This window comes from Acanthaster planci, linkage group LG14 (genome assembly GCF_054643075.1).
Source record: "Acanthaster planci isolate LZ-2023a linkage group LG14, COTS_SCS, whole genome shotgun sequence".
In the NCBI taxonomy this organism is placed as follows: Eukaryota; Metazoa; Echinodermata; class Asteroidea; order Valvatida; family Acanthasteridae; genus Acanthaster; species Acanthaster planci.
The window spans coordinates 13583932-13606947 of NC_141790.1; the positions used below are offsets into that span (position 1 = coordinate 13583932).

Sequence of the window (23016 nt, forward strand, 5' to 3'; positions counted from 1 at the left end):
ATTAATTTGCTTGGTTATCGATAATCACGGGGTGTTCCGCCAATAGACGATTTACCGTGCCACAGGCAAATCTCTCGCAGGGCCACCGTGCCTAACGGACGGTACAGCTATACTCGCTGAATCATGCCAGCTACCACGCACCTATTTATTTTGTAGTACATGTAAATATACTTCAACGCGTTCTATAATTCAGACATATAATTCAGACATATTCATTTTAAACAAGTTTCATTAGGTTACTATCTTAGCAAAAGAACAAGAGCTCACTTTTAGGGAAATTTGTGGCTGTGTATGGTGTCGGCCTGTTTGGTGGTGGTCAGACAAAGACGGAGCTGGAGAGCTCTTCAGCCTGCGCACGACTTGCTGTGATTCACCATTACCCGAAACATTTATTGTCATCAACTTTAGATTGTTTGCCCTTTTCCTGGCATGTACTTAAAACATCTTGTGATACGTATTTCTACTGAGAGCATACTTTAAAAGAATGTACAGAAGCCATTTACTTAAGAAAAGTAAAAACCCGACTGCATGATTTGGAAAATACTATGTCTATATCAACATGCAAACTACAATATCTGAGTACATGTGTATAGGATTGCAAGTGATTTTTGCAAGATTATTAGAGCAGAAAATCAGGTAATTTGTAATGAGAAAACAAACATGCTTTTAAATAATACAATAAACAAAATTCTCTTGATATTCTTTGCAGTTGTTTTTTCGGGCACACATGTATGACTTTTCTAATTAAGACTATTCCTTGTCAGATTCCGGGTTAGTTTTTTGGAGTAAACAGAGCAATTCATCAAAACTTAGATTGACTTGACTTTCTTTCCATCTTAGGGTAGAAACATAATCAGGAACACAGTTAGCTAAAGAGGTTTTTCGCAACTTCAAAGTACAAAGCAGCAATGAAGGCGGCCAGAAAGATACACAAACCTTGTCGAAAGTGAACCCCATAATGGGATAACATAAAGTGATAAACGAACAGATACAAGGACCCCTAGAACATAATGAAACAAAGTGGTGAACTGTGAATCATATAAAGCAATGATGTTAATTATTATGTACATTAAGCGGATAGTCTAGGTTCTTGAAAAACAAAATTACACCAAAATTCAAAAAACTTAATTGATAAGTAGGGGGCCTACACAATCTGTATTAAGAAAGCGAATTTACCAGAGACGGTAATAACTGACATGTACAACATGTACAACGTTCCTTTGGGTCGTTTCCTCGATGCACTTTGCCAGTATTTGCTCATTGGTCGGGGAAAATGCATGTAAGCATCTAACAGTACCAATTATTAATGGTTTAGGGAGCAATTAATCCTTGCTCCATTTTCAAAATGATTATAATAACACAAACACCATGTTTCAAAGAAATAATATAAAACTGCTAAGTTTGCCGGTGCTGTTACTTGTCGAAATGTTATTCAATACACCTCGATGCGTATTTCAAAGATCTTTCATTTGACTTGCATTTTCATTCCTCAGAATCGATAATGGACAAACGCATTCTCAAGTTTGTAAGTAGTAAAATCTCTAACTAATTATTCACTAATTTGAACGAGAAAATAAAGTACGCCATGTGGTCGGTATTTCCTAATGACTAGCACTTAAATAAAACGTTAATATTTAATTCATTTATTATCTTGTTAATTAAATCGTAATAAAAATGGTTTGATTTCAAATCTAAAGCTTCTGTAATTCCATTAGGCTCAGATTTCAAACTGTAAGATAACAATGATGTAAACAGTAGTTTTGTAGGAAAGGCAGTCCATTTCTCCGGTTGGCTGAATTAAAGCAGTCACAAATTTACAAAGTGATAACATAAAGCAGTTTAACTAAGAAGCAGAGCTAGTGCAATTCTACCAATTGCGTATTTTTTTACACTTAAAACTCACGATGTTGCATGTTTGAGCTGGTTATCCAAGTTCAATGTGAAGAGGACAGGGTCTTTCCTAAGTGACTTGTCATTTTTGTAGAGTAGTGACAAGGACTGGGACGATTGCCGTAGCTATCAGTAAGATGACCACCAGCACTATCAATGTGACCTTCCAGTTGCGGCTCAGATAACAGCAGCAGCAGCGCGTGCTCTAAGAATCAAATAAATAGGAAAAACAGAATTTGCATCATTTTATAGATACAAATGGTGATGAGCGCAGTCTGTATAAATCACGCGATAGTCTTTAACAGTGCCTAACTGTAACCACTTCACTGTATGAACAGTGCTTAGAGTTGAAACACATTTTCTGTACCTTATTTTCAGTAAGTTTAATCCACGACATGTTTAGAAATTTACATTGAAATGCGTTGAAGAATGTGTTTCAATGCTAAACGTTTTGTCATTGTCTACGTTTAGCTGTGTGAAAGCAACTTATAATTTAGATACATTCCTAATTTTGTTGAAAAAGCTGGCTCAAGAAATACAAAGTGTTTAAACTCTGCGCTTTCTCTACAGTGCTTTTATCATAAATAGGAGAGGAGGTTACCATGCTTTTATATATGTGTGGTGTATCACATTATTTTACCGGATTGGCAATCATTTCAGTTCCGTAAAGCATAGAATTAAAAGCTTACTCGGCAGCACCAATGCTTCTGCGCACAGTTGGCGTCTCTACATGGGTCACAAACGTCTACGTTAGTGCATTCACAACGCTTTGAAGACGGTATGCGACAGGGTTGGTTGTGGCACGACATTTTTCCCAATATTGGTCTTTTAGCTTCACTTCTTTGGGCGGAGGTATAAGCAGTCTGGGGCTGGTGTTGGAAATGTACTCTATTTATTTTGCTAAAGCAGAAATGTTATTGGCTTTTTAAATACAATGTTTTGTTGTCAGGCATTGTCCGTAGTCATTAATAATTCATAATGTCATTTTATTTTCTTTGGTTTCTGAATCTCATTGGTTGTTATGCTGTTTCTCACAGGCAAAGTGAGAAGGGGATTTCTTGACTTCAGGTGGGTGTCTTGCGCAATAAAATCATGCCCCTTAATAAAAGATATTGACTTTCATAAGTTTGTGGATTCCCCGCATAATACCTTATGTATATACAGTTTGGCTTGTTGTTCAGATTTAAAAGATACCCCCTAAAAGATGTCATTAAATGAACTGAAGAGGGTAAAAAGAGGCAGGAAAAGTTCTAGTGAATTTACCTTAACGCTTCCATGGACAACTTCTTAGGTGTATCAAAAACCAGTGTTTCAAGATGTATCTTTTACCGCAGTAAGGACATTGGTGACCATTAGCACCCCGACCACCACCCTAACGAATGAAAATAGGCAGGCAATCAATATTTTTGCCTACTTTGTGAGTGAATTAAAAACAGTCCTTTATCAAGAGAAAACGTTTTAATACCCAAGCCTACCTTTCTCCTTGAACGTGTAGGATCTGCTGCAGATGAATGGGTGGCACGCGTGTTACGCCGTGAAATTTGTATTCGTGTTGGTACGTTTGCGCTCATGTTGGTTACTTCTTAGAAGGGTCAAGAAAACGATCCGTTCCTCCAGAACACCCCCAAAAATAAGCAGAAGTTGATAAGGACACAAATAACAACTTCCAAGGGTGATGTAACTTCTGGCGAGTGTCTGAAATGCTGCATTACCAGTCACATTCCACGGGAAATCTCCGACACATTGTACCCCTATGGCAAGTCAACAGAGCCTGGAACAAGTTGCGCGTTTCTTCAATGCAGCCCCACCCCTCCCCAGCAACCAATCGTTTCAAGCTCACACCATTTCTAACCTGGTTATTAGTCAGTACCTGTTTGCTGTCCTACATTGGCAATGGAGTTTCTGTCTAAGAATCGTTTCAACTGTGGAAATGTTTCAGTTGTTTTAATTAGCTCTTATCTATTTGGACTCATCCAGTTCCTTCCATGACAGTAGACACTCAAAATAGTGTTTGAGAAGAAGCAAAAGACACACTCTAAGGAAGATTGACCTTTTATTGCTCTTTATTCTACAATTTTCCCCAAAGAATTCAAATCACACTCTCTCAAGTGAAGTTTAATTTCACATTCAAAAATTTAATTTATTCTATTTCAGCATTTGTTTTCCGTAACTGTTCAAAGCATCGAATATGGCCGGCGAAATTGAAACCCAAAACTTGTTATGCAACTACATTTTAATAATTTCTATTTCTTTTTGTTATTCGTATGAATTACTCAACAAATAAACAGATACATATTCACAGAGAGCTTTCTAAGGCAAACATTTTGATCTTTGTCTTTATATATTGATAAAGTAGGCTGTGCTCAACTCTATAACAATTAGCATTGTCTAAGGAAAGTATTTCTAGAAATGTTATTCCTAAAAATTTTTAAATGTAAACGTTTTAAGGAAATGAAAAACAACAGTCGTGAAATAGGCCTATGCATATACAGCTGGGTAAAGTCAGGATATGCTTATGAATACGTTTGATAATCGTTTGAGCTATTGTTTGGCTATTTCCTTTCTGTAATAGTTTGCAACCCAGAAAACAGTCTATCCTTCTAACATTCTTCTAACATTTTCATACTAGCCATGACTTGTTTATTGTTACCACCAGACTTGTGTTTTTTGCCTCAGAGATTCTGGGGTTTCCTTAACTAACATTTCTACCGAAGAGCAGGATGTGGTTAACATTTAACTGAGTCAGAATAGTGAGTGCCAATGACAATGGTTAGACAGAATATCAGTTCTGGGAATTGTGAGCGGTATCTCATAATAATAATGATAATAATAAGAAAGCCGTATTTATATAGCGCCTCCCACGCAGAGAATCGAAGTGCTTAACAGAACAAAGTGCTCACAATTCAGTAGAACAATAAAATCCATTGGGGGACCTCGATTAGACGTGGGGCAATCATTTGATTTACGGTCACGTTGAACTGGATGAATAAGTTGAATTCCACATCTAAAAGTGGCCAGTCAGGAATAAAATGAAAAGAGCGGGAATCCACAGGGCAATCTGGTGCATGGTCACTTGAGCCATCGTTGCAAAAAGCGGAGGGGACTACGAAACGCAGCAAACAGTTGTTGAACAAGTGACGAACACGCCCTCATGGTGCTGTCCAGTAACTGGAGTAAAAAAAAAAGAGTGAAAGACAAGACAATCCTCAGACAAAGTAACAAAACTAGAAGGCCTACCACACACTGTGTGCCCATAGTGTCCGGAATTAAACATAGTGGAATTTGACAAGAACCTTAATTAATTATAGGATAGCCATCACTTCAAATCTAGAAATTGTAATGTTGACATGCGTAATATCCGAGTAATATCCGCATTTTGTGGCCGAGCTTGGGCACTTTATGCTTCTATGTGGACGTCGAAACTTCGGCAGAATGGTTACATCTTTGCAAATTAAACAAAAATCTAATTTAGGTGTCATGGAATTGCACTGAACTCACTCCTTGAGCTCGCCTTGGGTCAGCAATAGAAACATTTGTCCAACTCCTGGCTTGCCTCGGCAGCCTCGTGAGATCATTACGTCCAGGCATTTTGATTGAGCAAAACACAACTTCCAGCTTTCTAGATATCCCATCTTACCGTCTCCCAACGAACTGCCTCTTTATATATGCGGAATACTAAACGACTTGAACCAATCACGTTAAGCCACGACTCGATCATTTTCATAATGCCAACATGCCCCAATTATTCGGGGATTTAGTTGGCAAGGACAACAGTCTCTGTTATTTCTCCATTTAGTGTATGTAACGATATTAAATGATCGTCAGGGCAGTTTATTCGTCATTTAAGATACAGCTTTTGATTGATCAGGAGAACTCTTTCTTAAACTATAATTTAATACAAAGTTGTATAATACCAGTTGGACAATAATCAGTGTTGTTTCTTATTCTGCTTTTATTCCACACAATGCATCTCGGTTTCTTAAGTGTACCATCGAATTTTGATACATTTCATTTGAAGTCTAGGCGATGAATAACTGTTACCACACTTCAGTTTCTTCAGCAACTACCACAACATTCGATATACATTATTACCTTGGGTTTTGTCGTTACCATAGAGGTTTGTGTCTTCTGACTTTATGCGCATTCTCGTGACTATACAGTGCGATGGGATAATCAAATTCCCGCCTACAGTATCGGCATCGGAAACGGGGCTTGGGAAAACGAAAAGAAAAAACATGTGTTGTGAGACCAAGCATTACACTTCTCATGCAGTGGTAATTAATATGATTTGTTTAATCACGTTGCATATTGTGAACAATGAATGACAGACGGGATGGGAGGAGGTAATTGTTCAACAGTAAGAAACCTAATGTCTATGCAAACTATTTTAAATGTTGCAAAATTATGTTGTCCCTTTTTAGAAAAGAAATTGTCCATTAAGGTATGAAACAGTTGGTATTTAGCATTCTCGGGACATAAAATGCACTAGTTAAACGAGCAATTGTAATAAAGTATGTACTTTGTTCAAATTTTGGATTTATTTCAAATCTAGAAATACAGTATGTCAAGTCCTCTGAGTATAAAATCAGTAGTCCAGTTGGTCACATTTGGCTCTACTACTTACTGTATACTTACAGTATGAACTGTGGGTTGGGCCACGCTAGGATTGGGCACGAGTGGTGCCTTTTTCTTGGTCGTTGGTGTCTTTGTTGATTGGTTCATTTTGGTAAGAAACTTCCAACAACAAAATCTTTGTAACGAACTAACCTCAACTTGATGTGATGTAAAATGGCTGACCGTATCTTTGCTTAACATGGTTGGCGGGATTTTGCTGCCAAACAAATCACCAATCAAAAGTCACGTACCCTAGAAACCAAAGTGGTATTCAGTTGACATGAATATTCAAATATTATTACGAACATTTTACGTCCTTCTCTTGCACTTCTTCACAGGAATTCGTGGTATATTCATTTGCTAATATCTGTCGTTTTGTTTTACCCCGTTGGTGTGTCGCAGGTTCCTTGTTTTCTTGCCCCGTGAATTCTTTTGGTAGAGGTGAATCCTCCCCATTTTTAAAAGTGGATTCGCCTTTTGACCTTTACCTTTTTGAGTAGTAGATTTGCATCATCGCAACGATTCTGTGTGGAAGCTTGTGATTGGTTGCTCATAGTATGTTAGGGATCTGCTTGATATACCCTCACCTAGCTTTCTGTTCAACAGTTAGGACAAAATACAAAGTGTAGATTTTTTACAATTTCTCAAATGTTCTTTTGCTTTTTTTCTTAATCACTGACATTCAAACATTGTGATACTCTGTTGTTTTTTCATCCAGTAACATCTAATTCCACTCTAAATTAAAATCAGCAAAGTTTCTTTGATAGTGAAATCCGATGAACTATAATTTGAACTTATTCCAGTTTAGCTTTGATAAAACCAATACACATACATGTCTCATAGGCGTGCAACATGTTGCTCAAATGAAGAGTATTCCTATGGATATTTTTTTGTTTTTAAATAAATGGTTCTAAGGCCTGTCCATTCCATGTAATCATTTCCAAAAAAGGAACCCAAATAATACAATTGATTTTAAGTATTTTAGCGAGATATTTAGTCCCATTATAAAGCTGATTTTTACTGATGCATAATCACTTCAAAGAAAGATTTTGCTTAATTCATCTAAGGCTGAAACAGAGAGAGTTTATCCTTTTTCATGTGAATTAAAGAGCTTCATGTCAGACTTACTTACATTTGAACTAAATGAGAAGCCTCAAGAAAACAGTTTAATATGCTTTAGCATTCTTCAAACGTTCATAGTCTGTCTTTTTATCGATATTTTCTTTCTTTATAAGATAATTTTGAAAATATGTATCTGAGCGTGTTCAAGTAAGGATGGCTGTTGACTTCATTCCGAGGTCGTTTCAAGTCTCTTATGAATTCCTGATGATTGTCGTTTAGATTTGATCATTATCAAAAGACTGTTAACATCGTCGGATGCTCCCATGAGAAAAAGTGATTCCTGTTTCTTTACTTCTCAGTCAGACGTTGTAGGCAGGAAGGGTCAGGTTAGATAATGCATATTTCGCCAGAACGAATACCGTTATCACCACTGCAGCAACGGTGATGCAAATAGACACACCGCTGCAACACTTCGAGCAACAGCTCTGAAAAAGAGCAGATTATTTCACTCTGTTGAACAGAAATAACATCTCAGAATCAGAAGTAACATCTCCTCGACGCAAAGTACAGCCTGAAATCTGTTGAACACTTCGGGTTTGTGAGCTTGTATTCAACATTTATAACGACACAGCATGGTTTGCTTTAAATAACTTGCCTCCACTCTACTGTAACGTTTGATAACAAAGTCACCCTCTGTCAACATGGTACAAGTGAGTGTGTCATACAGAACATTGAAACAAATCTTGAAACTGCCTATGTAACAGTTGAATCACCGTATGGGATGTCTCTTCCTTTGCTCCATCAGGTTAACCCTTTTCTGAATCTTGAATTGTTGTACATGCACCAAAGGGAATGTTCTATCATTTTCAATCTGACATGTTAAGGAAAGCAGGGTATTCTGACAGTTTGCTTACCCGATCTCGTTTTGGATCGTCTCTGTCTGGGACTGGATTGTGGCGTGAGCTGCGCCTACCGTTAAACAAAACTGGATCGTTGTGGTCAGCCATTTTAGTGCCAAAATGTAGTCTAGACTAAGCTTAGCCTTCTTAAGTTTTCCGTCAACTTATTCTCGTTAAAACTGACGGGACTTCTGACTGACTCGTTCCTGTTTGCAGGTTGGTACAGCAATCATTTCTATATGACGAGCAGAATATTAGTGCCTCTTCTTTGTTGGATAAGGGTGCATAAGATTGGCAACGTTGCTGAATATATTAAAAATTATCCAATCGTAGCAAAGCGCGGAAATGAAGAATGCTACCAGTAGTGGCACCGCTAGAAAGACGTTCCCATGATTGGAATTGGCCACTCCCCCCACCTCCCCCACATCGTAGGGAAAGACTGACGCAATCGACCATTGAAATTAAGAAGAGCAATCCAAAAGCACAACAAAAACGGATTTTCCCAGTCTCGATTGAAAACGAAAGATTTAATTCATAATGAGCTGTTGGTGTTGCCACACCCACCAACATTCTTCAAGTCTTGGTTTAAAGAAGTATTGTGTTAAGTTGTTCAGCTTTAAGCACTGGTTCAAGGAAATTTGTTACTATCAGGAATCTTTGCTCGGATACTATTTTCCCCAAACATTATCTTGTTCTCAAGCAACCTGTTGGGCAGGTTGCATGTCCGGCACCTTTTTTTAATCAAATATAATTAAAAAGCAAGATTAAGTAAGATTGTAAGAAAAAAATGTAACAGTAAAGGACACAATCGGTCAAAGATAGGTAACTGTGCTCAAACTGGAGACGGTGACTTGTTCTTATTTTCAAGTTATGAGGAAATGTGCCGATCACGTGTGAAATCAGCCATATCATATTCATGCATACATGTATCTCTCAGAAAGTACATTGTTCTGAAGTTGCATTTAGTTGGCATTATCACACTGTAATTATTCGCATTTGTGCAAGTTTTTTACTTTTTACACGTTTACTTTTATTGAAACTGAAATCTGTGTATTGTAAGCGATCCCTGAACTACCAACATTGCGACATTACACTGGGACACTGCCGTAGGCAGGATACATTCACATGGATACATGTAAATACACATGAGCTATGGAACAACGATTACAATCGTAGATGCTGTCTCCTCGTTACCAAATTAAGGCAAGAATTAGAAAGCTCACGGCTCACTTCTTCTTTGTAATTGATGTTAAATGTTTTCAAAAATTACGAAATTGCATTTTTTCTTTTGTCAACGAGAGTAAACAACTCGCCAAATGTGTAAATGTAGGGGCCTTCTACAAAAGTACTCTGTACATGCACTTCATTGTACAAATCTGCCATTGCATTGACCTTCGTACTTACAATGAAAGAATGACATTGTACATATAAAGAGGAAATTCTTTCGTTGCAAAACAATCTCTCCCTACTCTCTTGAAGTCTGGGTCTCTACACTGAAATGTAACAGAAACAAACAGTTATGCTACAGATCATTTCTCAAATGGCCAAGTTAGTTTGGCCATTTGGGCCATTTTTAATCCATTTTCCACATGCTTATTTATAAAAACAGAGTGTGACGTGACTTCTCCATTCTTTCCTATCGTATTTTTGGATAGACACGCAAGTTAAACGCATTTATGGTGTAAAGTCTTGTAGAATATTTTAAACATTGCAGTTAGTCCAAAGTTCTAATTAAGTACATAGAAATAAACAGGACAGGTTTTTATCGAGATTTTAAATATTTTTGAAACTTGTCATCATTGTTTATCATCGGTTGAACCAGTTATAGTTTTCACATTGTTTAACATTGCCATTGTTGTTTTGTTCCATTCATTATTGGAATAGGCCATTAATACATTGTTTAAAGGATCAGATGGATTTGGAACAGTGAGGAAATCTAACACATATTTAATTTAAATACATGCAAAACTTGAAGGTCGACATTTGTAGAGCAGCTTCTACGTGACTGGTACCCATCGTCCCTCTAAAGTTGAAGGTTGACATTTATGGAGCAGCTTCTACGTGACTGGTACCCATCGTCCCTCTAAAGTTGAAGGTTGACATTTATGGAACAGCTTCTACGTGACTGGTACCCATCGTCCCTCTAAAGTTGAAGGTTGACATTTATGGAGCAGCTTCTACGTGACTGGTACCCATCGTCCCTCTAAAGTTGAGGGTTGACATTTATGAAGCAGCTTCTACGTGACTGGTACCCATCGTCCACTGGTACCCATCGTCCCTCTAAAGTTTCTCCTGCCATTTTATTTAAGCATACTTTTGAGAGGGAATCCTATTTGCGCCCTAGTAAGGCTTGTGTTTGTGAATAGAAGTGTCCAGCTTCCGTGTAAGGTCAGTCTCTGAGGGTTGAAGCCCCAGCGTTCGTGCGGCTGATTCAGGCGCTTGGAAACCACCACATTCTACCGTGGTAAGGGGCTGCTGTCGTGGTAGCGATGCCTAGAAGACATGGAACCCGTATTTCAGAATAATAACCACAACGGGAACCACTACTGCAAGGGTGACACATAAAGTGACACAACAGCAAGTTCTGGAACAACTGCAACACTCCTGAAACGAAAAGAGCGTTTTCTAATATTGTTCATTTCCCCGAGTCAGCTAAGGGATTCATCTTCTTGTTGGAGAACCTAAATTAAAATGGCCGAAGTAAAGACTTCACTAATGCACATGTGAATAAAGACAACAATTGTTCCAATTCTCGTTATGAGTTGCCAATAGTATCTAAAACCTTTCGCGAAAAATTTCAAATTGCCACCCAGGGTTGATAAAGCATGATTATCGACGAAAGGGTGTCAACTATTTCTAATGCAAACGGCCCAGCATTTTGTGTGCGAATTGCCTTCGCTCAAAGACCGTGGGGTCCACAATATTAATGATTGGGAGATTTACTTACTCGAGACCTGCATGGATCAGCCACCGATGCTAGTGAGAAGCATTGTTGAGTACACCCCCCGCCTCCTGTATCGTTCCAACTCATCTTTAAGGTCTTGGAATTCCTTGCTAATAATCAACTCTTCCAAGTCTAAAGACTTTATCTCGATCTGCTCAATACCACCGAATGCTATTAAAATCTTTATAACCTCGAAGAATCTGTTAGCTCAATGGCATGAGAGGAAAGATTTCCAGTTTTAATTAAAGACTAACAAGGATTGCTGCGAATTTATAGCTCTGTCGTTTTCATCCGACATATCTGCATTTTTGAATGACGTGTCTTTCAGCCATTTCACCCAAAATTGTCAGCCAATGGCAGCAGCCCTTTCTCGGTGTTTCTATGCCAATAGACGCGCTTACTGGGGAATCCCAAATGATGTCAGCGTAACATTAAACAGCAACACACTCTGCTGGGTTTCGCAGACAAAGCGTTATGTGTGGAGTTTTGCCAGACAATTTATGTGATGTTACGAAATCATTCATTTCTAAAACAAGTTTAAAGTGTCCGACTTCAATGATACCTTAATCCCGAATATTGTCAACGACAGTTTCCCAACTATTTTGCATGATGGGAATATCTTGTACAATTTAGTCAAACAACGAATTTTTTCTTTCTTTCTTTTAAATTTAAGTTGATTTTAGCACTAAAATAACTACATATGTCGTTCCATGAAACTAGTGTTAGTTTCTAAAGGAGGCGTGACGTATTGTATAACCTATTCTCTACAACGTTCACAAAGATCACATTCGAAAAAATTATCTGATGATTGCTTCATTGTAACACTTTTACCCTGTTTACCCAAACTGTACATTTAAAAAAAATTCTGTCAAGTTACAATAACCCTATTTTGCGATTCGCACATTACAAAAGCAGTGTCGTCGCATATTCTGATACAGCTGTATTTTACCCTGCTAAAATTATAACAATCTATCAGTCTGTTTACATATAACATATCAATGTGTTGCAGTTGAATCGCGTGACTGTTTTAAGTCACACAAAGCCACTAACGAAATAATCATCACCTTATGGGGTTCTAGAAAAAAATTATACGATTTAATCATTATCGTAAAGCTGCGTGCAAGATAATGGTCTGCTGCAGAACAAGGGCCTTGTATCTAAACATGATCTTTGAGGATATCGGATACTATGTGAGAGTTCACTTCAGTTAAAATCCGTGATTCGTGACGGTTTTATCTACATAATTATTTTGTATCTTGAAAAAGCAATAACATGAGAGGAAAGGATCAAATTCCTCATTTAATAGCTCATAAATAATGCTGCCAATTTATAGGATTGATTTTTACCCGAGACCTTGGGACATTATGACGTATTGTTCAAAAAAGTCCGCCAAAGAAAACAGTCCAACAGCGTGTTAGTATGCTAATGGTCGTGCTCACCGGGGAATCACGTGACGACAGCGTACAGTTTAGGATAGGGGAACAGTGCAATGTTTGTGACGTTTGTCATAAAATCCTTTGATGTTGCAAAACCATTCATTTCAACGAAAGTTAAATGTAAACTGTCCAAAACTTAATACCTTTATTCTTGACATTGTTCAGAAGTCTTATTAAACTCTTGCAGGCTGAGAAGCAGTTTTGTAATTCATATATTAGTCAAGGGCAAACCTTATTTCATTTTTATCGGAGTTGATTTCATAACCGAAACAGCTACCTTTGTTGTTGCAGTGAAACTACGTGTATTATCCAAAAAAAGGGGATGAGGTTATCGGCAATCCATTCCCAATGATGCTTATCATGCGTACAAATATTTCACACTGACTGAGTACATTTTAAAGTATTACAAAAGGGAACTGCATTACTGTCTGAAATCACATTTCACAGAAAAAGACTTGGGAATGATAAATATGTATAATTAGTACACTTTACTAAGAATGCTAATAAATGATTACTGAACGCTTTATTAAACTAATAGCGAGTCACAATAGTGTCATTTCGATCGAAACCAAGAAGCAGAAATAATTTTCCGGATTTTATACATTCCCTTCCACTCATGACTTTCTACAGAGACGTCCTTGTCCCAATGAAAAAGGAAACTATCAGAAGTTTTCTCAAATATGCACGAGCTTTTCGAAATTACCCCAGATTCTTTTCGGAGCTTGATAGGGCTACAATACAGCCTATATTTCGCATGTTAACAGGATTATAATCTGACAACTTATCAAATCACTGTTCGTTTTCATCATTTGACACGTTTACTTTCGCTGTTGATATCTTTAAAACGTGTGGTCGGACAACTTATCAAATCACTGTTCGTTTTCATCATTTGACACGTTTACTTTCGCTGTTGATATCTTTAAAACGTGTGGTCTTATTTGGGATTTGAAATCCCATGGAGCTCATCACAAACAGGCAGAGTCGCTGTTGCAGGTTATTTTGCAAAGCTAAAACTACAAAATTAAGTTTGTGTACCAATAACATAATTATTCATGCGTTCCAAGTGTTTATGCTTGCAGTTAAATAATGTGACTGTCTAAAATACACAAAAACCACTGGCGAAATCACTAACAATCTTAGGGAACTTAAAAAGAATATCAACAAACTTTAGTTATTGTCCAGTTTCCCACAGAACACTTCTGCTGTCCGTGGGAAATGGGCCTACATGAAAGCAAGAGCTAGAGATAACCAGATCGTTGAAGGTATCAGAAATGTTTATGAGATTTTAGTTTCATCCAATTGAGATTTTCTGAAGTAGTCTTAAATAAGGGTGATGAGTGCCCGTCATAACATCCTTGTCAAAAATCTTGTTGTTCGACAAATCGCCAGAACTTACAGGGTCAGTTAATTTACAGGGCAGTCAAGAAACCTGGAACGAAAAAGCATATATATATAACGCATTTTCTTTGTCCTTTTTATCTGCTCGTCTGTGTTATTTTATGTTTGTGTTCTGTTTATTCAGTAACACGATGGAAAAGACTTTTCTGTTAGTTTTAATGTAGGGGGAATTACATCTATTAATCTAGCTTAACATCGATATTTTTTGGAAACGGTGGCATGAAGACTAATAAAGGGGCCTGGTCAAGATAAAAGTCAGAGGAGAGAATTGCTGGTAATCTTGATTGGTTTCTATTTCGACGTGTCTATGTATTGCAGTCGTGATGACTATTATGAGCATCAGGGTTTGAATGAAGATATAACAGGCTCCACTGAACTACATTACTTATGTTATTTATTGAACGGACAGTATTTATTCTGTGTGCAAGGGAAAATATACTGTCCTCTTTTATCGAGCAACTAGCTCTTCCCACCCTAGCCCCTAGCCCGGAAATGTTTCTGAATTTGTTGACTTAGTAAGTAAATTTTGATATTCCTGTTGTTGATGCGCTTTGGAATGTTCCAACATAATGCCGTTAAGAACCTGGTTACACTGTGTTATATTACCTCAGTACTGATCATGGTGATGGTCGAATACATGTTGTAGGAGGTTTTCCAGGATTGCAAATGTTGACGAACAATAAGGGCACCTCAGCGGCTGTACGCCATAATATTATGCAAAGAAGGGGGGAAATTAACTCTCAAATACTTGGTTGCTGCATTTTAATGATAACAACCCGTTCCATCATTGGTCGGAATGGTTTTTCTTGTTTTCTCGCAGTGCTCCAAACCCAGGGGATTGAAAATAACATGATAAGTGTAACTAGGATTCACATTTAGCGTACAGTGTTTTGTTTTCGATCCATGGCATCTAGTGTGAGCTTTTTTACCATCAGTTACCAAGATCTTAGGGTCAGAATAGCCTGTCCTAAGTTTAAAATGTCTTCTTAAAACAGCAGCACCTTTTAATGCTGTGCATGGTACTTCGTTATAAAACGCTCAGCTTGTTGGGATCTTGCACTGCGTCTCCACATGATATTTCACACGGAAGACAAACCCATTGGCATTAAAACGGCGCCAGAAAGTATGAACTCAACGATTTTGTGATAAGAGAACACGCCTATGCATACGACTACAACCATTTCATAGTAACAGCAGGTTTCTGTTGTCTATACTCACTCGTCTGGTGCGTGGTGGGTCATTTTTTCCTCCTTGTGGACCACGTTTTTGTGGTTTTTGTTTTCTGCGTGGTGGGTCGTTGTTGCTCATGTTGAACAGGTGTGTGCCGTACATCTACTTTAGTGTTAGTGATCCAACACGACCCTTTTTTCCCCGAGCAACCTAAGGGTGTCGTCAGCCAAACAGAGCCTAGTATTGGCCAATCACGAAACGACCCTAATTCATTGTATTTTGATACAGATCTATGTTATCTGTGATGCAGAGGGGCATACTATCAAACATTAATTATTTCGGGGGAAATGGGCAGTTCTTAATTCATTTGAAATCACCAAAGTGGCCTATTAACAGGGCGCAAACCTCTCTGTAAGTTTAATGTGCGTACACAATCTTCTTTATTTTCATCTCATTCAAAGAGGTTCTAACAATACTGCTACAAAGGCTTGTTTAAATAAACTACAAAGAAATGTTTTAGTGACGGCATGTAGGCTGTTTAGTTAACTGTGTCCCAATATTGCGGTCATCTGACATTGTCATAAAAGTGTTTTGTTACTTCAAACACTCTTTCTATCGCTTACTAAACACTGACTCTGAGACGATCTTGAATGTTTCACATGGCCATGCATTTCACAGATGTGCTGTGTAGTCCATTCAGCCAATGCAATTGGCCTATGTACTAACAATGAAAGACAGACATGTTTACAGGAAATTCATTCTGTGTACGACAGTCTGTGCCGACCCTTTGGGGGTTTCTGGGAGTATATAAAATGTCATGGAAATAAACAACAGGTTAATATCTCTCTAAAAAAAGAACAGCAAGAGTGCTCGAAGTGCTTTGTTCATATTGCTCTGCTTCAATTGTCTTATCCCATCTAGACGTTTAATAGAGAGAGACAACTTAAGAAATGATTCTTTATGATACTGCAGGTTCTAAAGCTTCATGAACCGTTAAGTACTATTTTTCAGTTTACTTTGGTATAAATGGTCTAAACAGTACTGAGATAGCCATCGGACTGCAGATACTAAACACAGCATAGCCTGTAAACACTGACAACGATTGAAGAGTACTTTGGTTACTATACACTGGGATTTGTCATTCAAATTGGACAAAACTGATACGACACCAACCCTTACCCTACAAACACATTTTTCACTATAATAAATACATTATGTCTTTTCTATTTTCCACGAGTTTAGTTAACAGAACAAACGTCTCCATTCTTTATCATCCCATTCTTTAAAAAATAATGGGCATTAATAATGTACAGTCTATGAAAGAGTACTCGCAAACTCGCAAAGTAAACATGTAAAAGATTTTATTACGACCATTCAGTATTCCTGAACTTGCAATCACTTTAAATCATACATAGTTTTTGTTTTCCAAGCAACTAAATTATTGTTATTGGTGTATTCCTTTTATGTTGTATTCCACAAATGTATGTAAAGGTCATTGTTTTATACGTGTATCAGGTTGATTTTTAGCACTGAAGAATCGAATTTGCATTTAAAGAATCGAATACAATAATGGACCTTTTAGGAGGAAAGTCCTCTTTCTTGTGACTGGTAACCCCCTTGAGAATTTCTAGCTATTTCGATTGAGAGAATACTTTTGTGACCAGCAAACCCCCCTACTAAATCAAACGTTAATGTTTGCATCCGGTATACAAAACGTTTTGCAGTTCCGTAACGAGTCTCCAGCTTCCGTGGAAGGTCAGTGTCTGAAGCGTGAAGCACTGGCATTCATGCGCCTGGTTCAGGCTTGTGGCGCCCCGTCAGATCCTACCAGGGACACGGTGTCGGTAGTCACAGCAGAGAGCCTAGAAAAGATGGAACGCGAATTTCAGCAGAAGCACCACGCCTGTTCCCACTGCTACAGTGATGATAGTAGCAATGACACAACAGCAAGTGCCTGAACAGCCGCAACATTCGGAATCCTGAAGAAGAAACAAAAAGAAATTCCTTTTTAGTAATGCTTCTCTGAAAACTAACCTCCTTCAAAGATTTGTAATCCTTTGGGAAGGCCGAAATTAAAACACTGAATAGTAAGGAAATTTACATTTGAATATAATTAACTTTTATGGTTTACATATCTTTTCCGTCAAATTTAATCAGCACAGGCAGCTATGAAGACACAGAATTTTTTTCTAAATTTTCGGGTTTAAAGGACAAAAACTGCTCTCAAATTTCACACAATTGTCAATGTTGATTTGGCGTGCTAACGAATATCAGCTATCGATTAGCATTTAGGCTAATTATTTCAGATGCCCAAACTCGGTGTTTTATACAGATAACTTCAATGAAAATTATGATATTGCAAGAGTAAGACATTAACAATTCGAAGATTTACACTTACACGATACCGTTTTGGGTCATTCGTTGATGAATTCGGCCACGTCGAATGGTTAACCCACCCACGTTCTGGATCATTCCATCCCATCTTGTCGTCTCAGGATTTCCTGCTAAGGGCTTTAACAAGTCTCGTAACTCAGTCTCTAATCCAGACGATGTTGCTGAACGCTATTCAGTTCTTTTTCAATCAAGTTCTTTTGAAGACAAAATTATTTTATGTCTTGGAAAGTTTATCACGTGAGAAGAAAGGATGCAATCTCTCATTTAAGGGCTCACCAACAACGCTGCCATTTTATAGCTTGGGATTCACCCAACGACTTGGGACATTTTGTATGACGTGTCGTAGGAAAAAAATGCCAGCCAATGGGAGCAGTCCTACCACGCGTTGGGATGCTAATGGCACGCTTATACTGGGGAATACCAAGTGACGACAGCATTAATATGAGAGACTGCAGTCTTTGCATCGCTGTTTTATTCATTTCTTGGTCGGAATTTCCGATGATGTTATGAAATCTTCCAATGCTACAAGGTACATTTAAAATTTCCAAATGTAATGAATTGCCACTGAACTATCGCGTGGTGAGAAATCGTTGTACAAAAAATCCTGTCCATTCTTGGAATGACTTTAATTCACATTCATGTTAGTGAGTTTAGCTGAGTTGAATTAAGCGAGCAATGCAATTGTCATTGCAATGAAACTGCAGGTAATTTAGTTTCAAAAGGAAACATGTCGTTTATAACCAATTTTCAACAGTGCTAGCTCACCATGCATACAAATGTTTGACACTAGCGGAATGCTAGTACCTGTTCTTAGTTGATTATCAGAAAAGAAACTTACAGTGCTAAAGTAATTACTCTTGTACTACTGTAACCAATTGATTATTGGATGCTATTCTAAATTTGTAGTTAACGATAATTATATCTTTTCACTCGAAATCTACAAACTCAAATAACTTTCTACTATTCTTAAATTCTCTGCAACGCATGACATTCCATAGACATCACTCTCGCATTATAACAACCAGTACTTTGCACTTTTCCATTGAACTTTTCTAATTGGTTTCGGAGCGTGACAGGGCTACTACAGGGCTCATTCTTTGTATTATGAGATTGAATTTTATCATTTAAATGTTCAGTTTGTGTTGCTAAACTTTCAGCTTCAAATAGCTGAATAGCCTTAAATTCCAATTAATTCATTATAAATAAGCAGGGCCATTATTACTGGTGTAATGACTGTTTTCAAAGCCATACCTAAATCGTGTTTAATTGATTCGTCCAAAGCCATATACGCATAGCCTACCAATGGCAGTAATCATCGATCACCAACCCGGGATTTAAAAGAATGATTTACATGTGCAATCTTCACTCATTTTCCCACTGTATCCCAAAAAACTCAACGGTTGCATAAAAGAAATGGGCGTAATACAGAGCAAGGGCTAGACGTAACCGGATCGTTGAAGATATTGAAAAGTTTGAGACTTCGGTTTGAGCCTTGTTTTGGTTTCATCTAACTGCCATTTTGTGAAATAGTCACTCCTTTGTATAGAAGGTTACTTGTCCGTTTTCAAAATCCAGTACAGTTTTCCGCTTCTCATGAAGTCACAGGAACTCACAGGATCAGATATTGCCAATCAGGCTGGAACGAAGATGCAGGCTTTTGTCTGTTAATTAAGTTGTTCTTCCGGGTTAATCTGTAGCTTATTTCGACGTTTATTTTTCAGCATGATGGAAAGGTCTACATGACTGCTTAATCTGTAATAATGAACTAGTTCGGTATGTCAAAAAGCCAAGGTCTTTCGGGAACAGAGCACACGCGCGTGTCAGGGTATGGCTGCCCTGATAGGACAGCCTATCACACGCACGCGTAGCAGTTCCTGAATATCATCGGACTGAGCATGCGCTGTTGGAATACCGTACTGGCTCATTGCAGAGATTTCACATGTACGATGCATTAATTTCCCAAAGCAATCTTGAATGGAACAATTGCTGCGTTATCATCGAGAAATGGCCATTAGATTTAATACAACGTAACGCAAATTTTCGTGATTAATCAAATCTATGACAAAGGGCATTAATAAATTTGCCACAACAGGATTTCACACTCTTTCATTAGTTGATTTGTGACTGTTTATTTACAAAATCACTTTCCTCTTATGCCTCTCAAGTTCATCATTTCTGAATACAACTATAATTGGTTTGTATAATCGTTTGTTGTTTCCCCTTTGATTCACATTTATTCATTTAAAAAATGTAAATTTTAGTTCATATTTATTTACCTTGATACCATTTAAGGTGTTCTTGTAGCATGTGCTGCCAGCGATCTCCGTATGTTGGAAATGCGGAGGGACAGAAAGGGCACTTCGACCAGAACCACTGTATCTCAAATATCAAAGAAAAAGGGGCGAAAGTTGACTTCAATAATTAGAACATTTCTTTCTACCTTTCCGTTAAAATTTCCCAGTATCAAGAGTGCATACCTCAAAAAAGTCATAATAGGTGTTTATACCTCCTATCGCTTTGTCTGACACAGAATTGGGAAATCCTGTGATTGATATCCTTTCTTGGCCTCTACAAATGGCTAATGTACGTGTTTATTTCTATTATACCATTAATATTAATCCACTGACCTCGGTTTAAAGGAGCTTTTAGAAAATAATTTTTGATATAAAAAACAATTTCTGTCTTATGTCACACACATAATCGATCTTTATTTATTTATTTTAACATTTTAAACTGGGGTCAGTGGATTGATATTAATGGCGTAATCGAAACATACGTTAACCATTTTCAGAGGACAAGGAAGGATGTCAGTCATAGGATTTCACAATTTTTGTTGCACACATAACAGACAAAGCCCTTTTACTTTCTACTTTTGAAATATATATATCTGAATCTTCTTGTATTTTCCTCACCCCTTCTTAAATCTTCTCAAATTCATAGTACTTTAGAATACACTAAGCCTTAACAACCGTAACTAAAATACTACCAATCGAGGTGTTTCAACCTTGCTCCATAACAGACACATCAGGTTGGGTGAACCGTGTGTGTACGACTCTCAAGATGCGTTGTGCAGTAAAATGGTTTACATTGTCCTTTTCAGGCAAGCGCCCCTCCTCTAAATCTCACGCAAAACATTGCAATATCGGTATGTCAACGTGGATACGGAACCTTTTTGTGACGTTCTCTTAACTTTAACTTCCGTTTTTCTTTACACTATCAGATACATTTTAAAATAAAATTGTGCTTCAAATATTATTACCAATATATGATGTTGGCCCAGCATATGCTGACGGAGTGAATCCTCATTTGGACAAACCAATGAACACAAAGGACAGTCCCATGGCTTCACATCAAAAATGACCATGCAAAAAAGAAAACATTCCAGTAGAAATAATTCGTTACTTATTGTTCACAAATTTTCTGTATTCGTTTTTGCTGCTTTAGTAACGATGTTTTTCATAGAATTTTATCTTTACAAAACTTTTATTTGGTTGAATAATGTTTCAGTCAAGTTAATAAGTAATGTCGATCGTTGTACTTCCAGTGAGGTGTTTTGATTCGTCATCTTGTAATCTCTGCAAATACAGTTTTCTTCCCATCATATTATGTACCACCGCTATTAAATTTTTATAAATTCTTTTTGATTTACCTTTGCGTGGATGTGTTTTATGTGCTCATCACGACGTTCCATTGTAGGAAATGTTAATGAACACAAGTGGCACTTCCAATGCTGTACCGCAAAACATCATAAAGCAAAAAAGAGACAAAATTCATGCTTTCAATGTTGTCACAAACATTCAATTCCACTTAACTATTTAATGAGAAGTGCAGATATGATATTTCTTCCAGCTTTCCGCACAAGGAATAAGTTGATGTAAAAACATACGCAGTGTACGTTTGAAGCAAGATCATCAAAAGTGTAGCAGAAACTTACTCGTTCGCGTATTGTATCAATGCGATTTCCATACGGACCAAAATTTTGCCAACTTCTATCGCGACCATAATCATTTCCGTCAGCCATGTTGAATCACCATACACATTACTCCGGTTCCGGTAAGCCACCACAACCCACTATTTTACGCTTGCATCTATATCTACATCTACACCATGCATCTATGACGTCAGGTAAACGAGGCCTACTATTGGCCAACAGTCACATTGCCTTGACCAATTCCAATAGATGTTGTCTGTAATGCAGTGATTCAATCACCAAACCTAAAATTAATTGTAGATTTGTTAGTTAAGAACATGCTATAGAGAAATCCAAAAGCACAAAAAAACGGATTCTCCAGTGTCAATTGAAAACTAAAGATTTAATTCATAATGAGCTGTTGGTGTTGCCACACCCACCAACATTCTTCAAGTCTTGGTTTAAAGAAGTATTGTGTTAAGTTGTTCAGCTTTAAGCACTGGTTCAAGGAAATTTGTTACTATCAGGAATCTTTGCTCGGATACTATTTTCCCCAAAACATTATCTTGTTCTCAAGCAACCCATTGGGCAGGTTGGTTGCATGTCCGGCACCTTTTTGCAATCAAATATAATTAAAAAGCAAGATTAAATAAGATTATATAAAAAATGTAACAGTAAAGGACACAATCGGTCAAAGATAGGTAACTGTGCTCAAACTGGAGAAGGTGACTTGTTCTTATTTTCAAGTGATGAGGAAATCTGCCAATCACGTGTGAAATCAGCCATATCTGCACATATCCATGCATACATGTATCTCTTAGAAAGTACATTGTTCTGAAGTTGCTTTTAGTTGGCATTATCACACTGTAATTATTCGCATTTTTGCAAGTTTTTACTTTTTACGCATTTACTTTCATTGAAACTGAAATCTGTGTATTGTAAGCGATCCCTGAACTACCAACATTGCGACATTACACTGGGACACTGCCATAGGCAGGATACATTCACATGGATACATGTAAATACACATGAGCTATGGAACAACGATTACAATCGTAGATGCTGTCTCCTCGTTACCAAATTAAGGCAAGAATTAGAAAGCTCACGGATCACTTCTTCTTTGTAACCGATGTTAAATGTTTTCAAAAATCACGAAATTGCATTTTTTTCTTTTGTCAACGAGGTTAAACAACTCGCCAAATGTGTAGATGTAGGGGCCTTCTACAAAAGTACTCTGTACATGCACTTCATTGTACAAATCTGCCATTGCATTGACCTTCGTACTTACAATGAAAGAAT

The 23016-nt window shown here is 37.5% G+C and overlaps 1 protein-coding gene and 1 long non-coding RNA gene across 11 annotated transcripts in view; one reads left to right on the forward strand and one right to left on the reverse strand.

Moving 5' to 3' along the window:
* Window positions 1–23016, forward strand: part of LOC110981659 (uncharacterized) — a 71811-nt gene that overhangs the window by 23225 nt on the left and 25570 nt on the right. The gene's annotated exons all lie outside the window — the stretch shown is intronic.
* On the reverse strand, window positions 365–21716 carry LOC110981662 (uncharacterized). Of its 7 annotated transcripts, none has more exons than XR_015427646.1 (12): window positions 21620–21716; window positions 21067–21150; window positions 20084–20180; window positions 17812–19443; window positions 15462–17392; window positions 14850–14940; window positions 11413–14274; window positions 8481–11069; window positions 5983–8051; window positions 3366–5058; window positions 3154–3262; window positions 365–2095 (listed from the first exon to the last, which is right to left on the reverse strand). It is a non-coding gene; the product is annotated as an uncharacterized LOC110981662 (long non-coding RNA). The 7 variants fall into 7 exon arrangements; XR_015427647.1 differs by having other exon boundaries at window positions 20084–20186; XR_015427645.1 differs by lacking the exons at window positions 14850–14940; window positions 15462–17392; window positions 17812–19443; ... (1 more) ...; window positions 21067–21150; window positions 21620–21716 and having other exon boundaries at window positions 5983–6101; window positions 6658–6721; window positions 6993–8051; window positions 11413–11702.